The sequence below is a fragment of the Euleptes europaea genome, chromosome 5 (genome assembly GCF_029931775.1).
Source record: "Euleptes europaea isolate rEulEur1 chromosome 5, rEulEur1.hap1, whole genome shotgun sequence".
Classification (NCBI taxonomy): domain Eukaryota; kingdom Metazoa; phylum Chordata; class Lepidosauria; order Squamata; family Sphaerodactylidae; genus Euleptes; species Euleptes europaea.
The window spans coordinates 8,767,129-8,776,854 of record NC_079316.1 but is presented as its reverse complement, the minus strand read 5'-3'; positions in this window follow the sequence as shown (position 1 = coordinate 8,776,854).

Sequence of the window (9,726 nt, the reverse complement as noted above, 5' to 3'; positions counted from 1 at the left end):
TCCGAACTGAAAATCAACCGAATTTCCCCTGATTCGGTGATTTTCTGTTTGGACGGATCCGAACACAAAACTGGCAGGCAACCGGGGGGGCCGAATTCAGCGAGTTCGGGAGTTCGTGAATAAATTCGGCCAATTCGGCCCCCCTTCAGGGGAGCCCGCTGGGAGGCGCAGGTCAGTTTAAAGGGCAGCCCGCCCCCCTTCAGCGGGCTCCGCTGGAGAGGCGCGGGCTGTCATTTAAACTCATCTGCGCCTCCCAGCCGGGAGGCTCAGATGAGTTTAAAGGGCAGCCCGCCCCCCTTCAGCGGGCTCCGCTGAAGGGGGGCGGGCTGTCATTTAAACTCATCTGCGCCAGGCGGAGCCCACTGGAGAGGCGCGGCTGTCATTTAAACTCATCTGTGCCTCCCGGCCGGGAGGCACAGATGAGTTTAAAGGGCATCCCGCCCCCCTTCAGTGGGCTCCGCTGAAGGGGGGCGGGCTGCCCTTTAAACTGATCTGAGCCTCCCAGCTGGGAGGCGCAGATGAGTTTAAATGACAGCCCGCGCCTCTCCAGCGGAGCCCGCTGAAGGGGGGCGGGCTGCCCTTTAAACTGATCTGCGCCTCCCAGCTGGGAGGCTCAGATCAGTTTAAAGGGCCCCCGCGCCTTCAGGGAATCCCTGAAGGCGCGCTTCGGCCGAATTTTCCCCCGAACTCTGGATCCCCCCGAATTACCGGGGATCCGAAGTGGGGGAGTTCGGACTTCGGCACGTACCGAACCCACAAGGGTCAAATTCGGCCGAATCCGAACTGTACCGAATTTTTTTTTTTTTGACAGCCCTATTGGAAAGACCTCTGCCTGAGACCCTGGGGAGCCGCTGCCTGTCTGAGTAGACAGTACTGACTTTGATGGACCAAGGTTCCGATTGAGTATAAAGCAGCTTCATGTGTTCATGATAGGACCTTGCTTACTGTAAGCTATACACAGCGGTATAGACCCCAGTCCCTGATCATTCATCCAAGTAAGTTTGTGAACCATTTTGTACAGTGCAATCCTATTACCTACCTGCACAGAAAAGCCCTCGAAGAGATCAGTTTTGCACAGATGGTGGAAGGCCAGGAGACTGGGAGCTTTCCTGACCTCCCCGGGCAGGCCGTTCCACAAGGCGGAAGCCACGATGGAGAAAGCGTGTGTACAGGCCATTGCTGATTTTGCCCATGTGCCGATAGGCGCCCGCAATTACATGTGTTGTCTTTTAGAAGAAGAAGAGTTGTTTTTTATATGCCGACTTTCTCTACCACTTAAGGCAGAATCAAACTGGCTTACAACCACCTTCCCTTCCCCTCCCCTCTCCACAACAGACACCTTGTGAGGTAGGTGGAGCTGAGAGAGTGTGACTAGCCGAAGGTCACCCAGCTGGCTTCGTGTGTAGGAGTGGGGAAACAAATCCAGTTCACCAGATTAGCCTCCACTGCTCATGTGGAGGAGTGGGGGAATCAAACCCGGTTCTCCAGATCAGAATCCACCGCTCCAAACCACCGCTCTGAACCACTACAACACTCTGGCTCCCTGAGATTAAGATATTAATTAACTGGGATTAAGATTGAAATTTGACTTTCTAATCTTGCTTGAAAAGATAACGAGTTCTTATGTATGTTTAGTCAAGAACTAATCATTTATCTAAATGCTAATCCTATGTATAAATTAGAAAGATTTAGCATAAATTAAGATTGCTATCTTTTACATATATAAATGTGTTAATGTGATAAGCAAATCAGATTTCCCTGGATAGAACTGTCAGAAGACATTAGGTGAGATTTTTGTTGGTATGTGTGACTTGGGTTTATATAAAAATTCCTAAAACCAGTTTGTCTCATCATAGTGTTGCCAAAGCAGGACTACAGCTGAATATCAAGAAAACAAAAGTAATGACTACAGGAGAATTACACAACTTTAAGGTTGACAATGAAGAAATTGAAATTGTTGAAGATTTTCTATTCCTTGGCTCCACCATCAACCAAAAGGGAGACTGCAGCCAAGAAATTAGAAGGAGATTGAGACTGGGAAGGGCAGCCATGAAGGAGCTAGAAAAGATTTTGAAGTGTAAGGATGTGACTCTGGCCACCAAGACTAGATTAATTCATGCCATCGTATTCCCTATTACTATGTATGGGTGTGAAAGCTGGACAGTGAAGAAAGCTGATAGGAAGAAAATAGATTCCTTTGAAATGTGGTGTTGGAGGAGAGGGTTACGGATTCCCTGGACAGCCAAAAAAACAAATCAGTGGGTTATAGATCAAATCAGTCCTGAACTGACCCTAGAAGCTAAAACGACTAAACTGAGGCTATCGTATTTTGGTCACGTCATGAGACAAGAGTCACTGGAAAAGACATTCATGCTAGGAAAAGTTGAGGGCAGCAGGAAAAGAGGAAGACCGAACAAGAGATGGATTGACTCAATAAAGGATGGATTGACGCAATAAAGGAAGCCACAGCCTTCAATTTGCAAGATCTGAGCAAGGCTGTCAAAGATAGGACATTTTGGAGGACTTTCATTCTTAGGGTCGCCATGAGTCAGAAGCGACTTGACGGCACCTAACACACACACACACACAAAACCAGGTTAAGATAATACTCTGAAATCTGGTTTTCTTTATATTTTACTTATTCACATATAGTTGAGAAATGCTAGGAGGTTTGACTTTATTGGCATGCATTTTTGCAGTGTCTATAGGCTTAAAATATTGTCGAAGGCTTTCACGGTCAGAGTTCATTGGTTCTTGTAGGTTATCCGGGCTGTATAACCGTGGTCTTGGAATTTTCTTTCCTGACGTTTCGCCAGCAACTGTGGCAGGCATCTTCAGAGTAGTAACACTGAAGGAGACACTGTCCTTCAGTGTTACTACTCTGAAGATGCCTGCCACAGTTGCTGGCGAAACGTCAGGAAAGAAAATTCCAAGACCACGGTTACACAGCCCGGATAATCTATAGGCTTAGTTTTCACGTTTGTATTTTCTAACGTCTTATCTGATGAATTGCTTCTTTTTTATTCCAATAAAGATAGTGAATTGAAAGCTTTCTGCCTGGTTTACTGGTAAGAGCTCAAAGAATAGAACTCGCAATGAATTATCATAGAATCATCGAGTTGGAAGGTACCAACAGGGTCATCTAGTCCAACCCCCTGCACAATGCAGGAATTTCACAACTACCTCCCCCACACACACCCCAGTGACCCCTACTCCATGCCCAGAAGATGGCCAAGATGCCCTCCCTCTCATGAACTGCCTAAGGTCATAGAATCAGCATTGCTGACAGATGGCCATCTAGCCTCTGCTTAAAAACCTCCAGGGAAGGAGCACTTACCACCTCCCGAGGAAGCCTGTTCCACTGAGGAACCGCTCTAACTGTTAGAAAATTCTTCCTAATGTCTAGACGGAAACTCTGTTGATTTAATTTTAACCTGTTGGTTCTGGTCCGACCTTCTGGGGCAACAGAAAACAACTCGGCACCATCCTCTATATGACAGCCCCTCAAGTACTTGAAGATGGTTATCCTATCTCCTCTCAGTCTTCTCCTCTTCAGCCTAAACATACCCAGCTCCTTCAACCTTTCCTCATAGGACTTGGTCTCCAGATCCCTCACCATCTTTGTTGCCCTCCTCTGGACACGTTCCATCTTGTCTACATCCTTCTTAAATTTTGGTGCCCAAAACTGAACACAGTACTCTAGGCGAGGTCTAACCAGAGCAGAGTAAAGCAATACCATCACTTCCTCGAGAGGTGGTAAGCTCTCCTTCCCTGGAGGTTTTTAAGCAGAGGCTAGATGGCCACCTGTCAGCAATGCTGATTCTATGACCTTAAGCAGATAATGAGAGGGAGGGCATCGTGTCATCTTCTGTGTGTGGAGTGGGGGGGTCACTGTGTGTGTGGGGGGAGGTAGTTGTGAATTTCCTGCATTGTGCAGGGGGTTGGACTAGATGACCCTTGTGTCCCCTTCCAACTCTGTGATTCTATGATTCTGTGCTTTATGATTCTATGAAAAAGGTTATGTGACCTCAGTACCATGCCTATTGGGTTAGAGGGGGCTGCTTCCTCCTTCCCAAAAAACTGGTAGATAACATATAGCGGTTCCATTTTCAAGCCTATCTTCCTCTGAGCATAGCCTGGCCCATAATGGGATTCTCACACACAAACCCATTCATCCCCACTGGGCAGGCTTGGAGAGGGGATTGCCACATCACCTCTTTGGTTCCCCCCCCCCCCGTTTCCAAGTTCTCAGAAACAAGAATAAACTACAAATTTTCCAGCCGCTGCTAAACTGGGAAAACTCAGCTTAAACTACAACAACAAATGGATTCAGAAGTGAGTTGGGAGGGAAATATCTCCCCCCATTAAGAACAACCTGGGATCTTTTGCACTTGGCACAAACTAACTACATTCGTCTGCGAACAGCTTCCCAAGTAACCTTCTTAGTGTTGGTTCTTGTAGGTTATCTGGGCTGTGTAACCGTGGTCTTGGTATTTTCTTAAGGAAAGAAAATGCCAAGACCACGGTTACACAGCCCGGATAACCTACAAGAACCAATGAACTCTGACCGTGAAAGCCTTCGACAATACTTCTTAGTGTTGTCACACATTTCATGTGGGCCTCCACCTCACCCTTCGCCCGGAACGACTTTATATTCCACCCATCAATTATTGAACATTCAAATTGAGGGAGAATTCTGAGCAACTGGAAACCCCGTTTCCTCCTTGGGGACTCCCCACAGGCCCCATTAAAAGTGTTGGGCCACTGCTGATACTTGGCTTTAAGCCAGCTGACGTGATCTTGAGGAAGCAACTTAGCTCTCTCCAGCTGAACAATAACAGTCCTCTGGCTCATCCTTGTACTCCCAGTGTTATCTCTCCAATTCTGAATTATATGCTGATGGAATACAGAAGCAATTCTGTCCATCTTCCTGATTGACAGTACTGTCCTGGAAAGAAGAAGAAGAAGAAGAAGAAGAAGAAGAAGAAGAAGAAGAAGAAGAAGAAGAAGAAGAAGAGTTGGTTTTTATTGCCCACCAATTAAGGGGGCTGTCCGTCGCCCCTCAGCTGGCCAGTGGGCAGAAGCAGGCCAGCTGAAGGGGGGCAATTAATGTCACTTATGAGATGAACCTGGAAGTGATGGGAACGCTCTAGCACACACACCCCAAAACTCTATGGAAACTCTATGGGGTTTTTGAAGGAATGTGCTAGAGCGTTATTGCACCGATCACCCCTGCCCACCCCACCTCAACGAAGCTCCCACCGGTGGCAAGGGGGGGACCTGGCAACCCTAATCCCAGGGCAGCTTAACGGAAAGTAGGGTAGCCAATAATCTGGTAGTAGTGGTTAAGAGCAGTGGTTTGGAGCGGTGGACTGGGTTTTATTCCCCACTCCTCTACATGAGCAGCGGAGGCTAATCTGGTGAACTGGACTTGTTTCCCCACTCCTACACACAAAGCCAGCTGGGTGACCTTGGGCAAGTTACAGCACGGTTAGAGCTCTCTCAGCCCCACCTACCTCACAGGGTGTCTCTTGTGGGGAGGGGAAAGGAAGGTGATTGTAAGCCAGTTTGAGTCTCCCTTAAGTGGTAGAGAAAGTCAGCATATAAAAACCAACTCTTCTTCTATTTCTAGTAGCTGGAGATCTCCCACGATTACAACTGATCTGCAGCCCATAGAGAAAATGGCTGCTTTGACTTCCGGTAGAGCGCTGGTCCTAGCGCGATGTTCCTTGGGACTCTCCCGAGGGAATCCAAGAAACGCTTAATTTTGGAGTGCTTCCAGCATTCCAACCCGGTTCTAAACAGTGGACCGGGAAGCAGGAACACCCCTGCAGCCCGAAGAAAGCGGTGTGACTCCCATATTCTCCAAGGGAGCTTTTTTAAATCCCCCGGAGATCTGGACGCTGTCCTGCTGGCATCGAGGGGAAAAGCATTGCCATCAGCACTTCTTTGGCTTTAGGGTGGGACCCCCTCTACCTATTACCAACTGAGGAACTATTTAAATGAGAAAAATACCTCTCCTCCCGAAACCTGAGTAAGTGCCTTGAACTTTTTTGACCTTACCTACAAATGAAGTCTTGAACGATTGATAGTAACACCACTGAAATCTGCGCCTCCCTGCCCACCGCAGAAGGACTTTTATTTTCAAAAAATCCATCAGATAAAGAGGCAGGGACCTTATCGATCTAATCTGTGGGTAGACTAAACAAAGAATCTTTGAAAGACGTGGCATCTGCCAACCAGATTCAGCGACATCGGAGGAGGAAAGCGAATTAAATTCCACTCTAAGGGTTCGGTCCTTTCCAGCTTGCGCAGGTCTGCCAGCCATGTTTGCTGAATTAGCTATATTCTGAAGTACCGGAAACTCTCTAGGAATACTACTCTGTGCGGCGGTTAACTCTAAAGATAGAGGAGAGTCAAGAGACAGACATCTCGTAGGACTGGAAGTGCATCATCTCCGTGTAACATCAAAATAGCTCCTACGGTACGGAATCATAGAGAGGCGACGATGGAAGGTCCGCGAACATATAATCCCCGGAGAACTTTGTGTTCCTTGTATTAATGCCGACCTAGAGGAGGCGACTCGATGGTACTTCAAATTTTTAAAACATATTTTCCAGCTGATTTAAGACGCTGCGACCAGCGTAAATTATTGTGCCACATATACATACCTGTACTGCACTATCCACATTATAAAAACACAAATTTGTAGACCTGCCAAAATCATTTGAAAATAGGACTTTTGTTGTAAATGTCGACATCCCGCCAAAGGTCAGGATCTCTGCATACTGTTTCACCTGCACTATCTAAACTGAAAGAACCCTCACAAGATACATCTATGGACAAGAAAATTTCAGATATGCTTGCCAAACAAAATGAAGCAAACACAAAGCAATATAACCAGCTGTCTAAGCAACAAGAACAGCTTTCAAAACAGATGGACCAATTAGCTACAATGCTGAATACTTTTACTCAATCTATCACTCAAAAATTAGATACAGTGACAGAAGCGGTTAAGGATGTCAAGACCCAGGTTACCTCAATTAAAGCTGAAATGAAAACAATGGATACATCAGTCAAAAAAGTTATAGAAGAACAAAAGGATGTAAAGAAAAAGGTAGACAGCCATGAGAGACAGATAGATGCAATACACTCTCAAGAAGATACCCTCAAAGCTGGCCATGAGAGTCAGAGAGGCCAATCTACGTATACGCAACCTGCCCGAAGAACATGGAGATACCAGAGAGACAATAATAAAGACATTAACTGAACTAACCAATATTCAGGAAGAGGCCCTAGACCATGCAATAAACAGAGTCTACAGGATTCCTTTACCAACAACACTGAAAAAATCTAAACCTAGAGACATCATGATTACCTTCTATGACATTAGGATGAAGGATGCTATCATGCAGCTACATTATGATGCACCTATGTCAATAGGAGATGCTCAACTAATAATTCTTAAAGACATTCCCCGACAGCTAATGTCAAAGAGAAATATCTACAAAGATTTTATGACAACGTTAAGGAAGAACGGGATAAGATATCGTTGGATATTACCGCAAGGCCTTACTTTCTTATACAAGGGAGTTAGAAAAACTATCACCTCTCTTGCAGATGTTGGAAAATTTTTGAGGAGATATAGAAAAGACCTAGTGGATCTCTCTCCTGAAGAACAGGAACAAGAACAAGAACAAGAAGAAGACCTTTCCTTGAAGGGAGCAGTTGGAGGATCTACATCTTAAGATTACCTATTTAAAAACAACCACCATGAATGCTGGAGGATTTCAACGGGAAAGGGTAACATCTGGTAAAACTAAACCAATTCTATTACTGTGTAGTTGTGTGTGTGTGTATTAAGTGCCATCAAGTCGCTTCTGACTCATGGCGACCCTATGAATCAATGTCCTCCAAAACGTCCTTTCCTTAACAGCCTTGCTCAGATCTTGCAAACTGAGGGCCCTGGCTTCCTTGATGGAGTCAACCCATCTCTTGTTGGGTCTTCCTCTTTTCCTGCTGCCCTCAGCTTTTCCTAGCATGATTGTCTTTTCTGTGCAATTAGTCCTTTCAATATAGCCTTTGTTATTTTAATCCTCACTGTTCCCTGTTCTTATTAACAATATTCTTGCACCATTTTAATAAATCACTTTAATTATATCTTGTGGTGTTTTGCCTCCAGGTGGCCCCAATCTAATTCCAATACCTAGGACAAAGTGGCTACACCTACCAGGTTAATTGTTCCGTGAAACGCGTTCTGCAAGTGGTTCTACCTCGCAGGGGGGACTTTCTTGACTTTCATCCCAGGAAGGCTAAACGCTTGCCCCTTGGCTTCTGGCTGTTTGGGTAGTGAAAAGGAGCTGGTGGCAGCTACCAAGACGGAGGTGTGAGGACTCATGCCCCAGGGTTTGGTAATTTTGTCTGTGGCTGGCCTGTCCCGCTACAAATCCCTTGGATTAGGCCTTCTTGACAAGCATCTCTGGAACATCTTAGATATTAATTGTGATATAAATTGGCCTGTGCCAACCACTGTATTACCGGTTGCACAAATGGTTGTACACAATTAACAGAAAGACATCATACATACCAACTGAAAGACGGGGAGGGAAGGGAAAGACATCTTTACGAAAGGAGAAGTTTGTGCAACCTAAGAAATAGTTGAGGTATATATCAGTGCAGAGCATACTTGGAAAAAGCATTAAATACAAAGAGTTAATGACGTACACAGAGTGGGTGTGAATCACTCCCCAGTGGTTATTTTAATAACACTCCTTATAAAAGATTGACTAGTCTGCAAGGGTGTGAGAAAGAAAATAAATTACAGCGCCAATTATAGCCTGCTGCTTCCAATATAAAATGTAGGTTGCCCTTCCTCTTCCTCCTCATTTTTTGGGCAGAGCTCCTTCCTTTGCCCTAATTTCCAAATTTGGTTTGTTCCGTTTACCTTCCTAAACCAACATAATTAAAAAAAAATCATTTAACATCTAATGATTACAGGCAATCTAACAATGTAACTGATTGGTTCATCGGAGAGTCAAGACAGAAGATTTGCCTAATTAATTGCAAAAACCAACGTATTTGAATTCTGCTTGGATCTAGCAGGTTGGTGGCAGAAAGTGCCATCAAGTCGTAGCCGACTTATGGTGACCCCTCAGGGTTTCCAAGACAAGAGACAAATAGAGGTGGTTTGCCTAGGGTTGCCAACCTCCAGGTACTAGCTGGAGATCTCCTGCTATTACAACTGACCTCCAGCTGATAGAGATCAGTTCACCTGGGGAAAACGGCCGCTTTGGCAATTGGACTCCATGGCATTGAAGTCCCTCCCCTCCCTAAACCCTGCCCTCCTCAGGCTCTGCCCCAAAAACCTCCCGCCGGTGGGGAAGAGGGACCTTGCAATCCTAGCATAGCAACCCTGAACTTTCACAGTGATCTCCATGTGGTGGCTGGATATCCTGCATTAAGCAGGGGGTTGGACAAGATGGCCTGTATGGCCCCTTCCATGATTCTGTTTCCTGGGTAGGGTTGCCAACCTCCAGGTAAATAGCACAAGATCTCCTGCTATTACAGCCCATCTCCAGCCAATTGAGATCAGTACACCTGGAGAAAATGGCCGCTTTGGCATTTGGACTTTATGGCATTGAAGTCCCTCCCCTCCACAAACCCCTCCCTCCTCAGGCTCCGCCCCAAAATCTCCTGCTGATGGCGAAGAGGGACCTGGCAACCCTA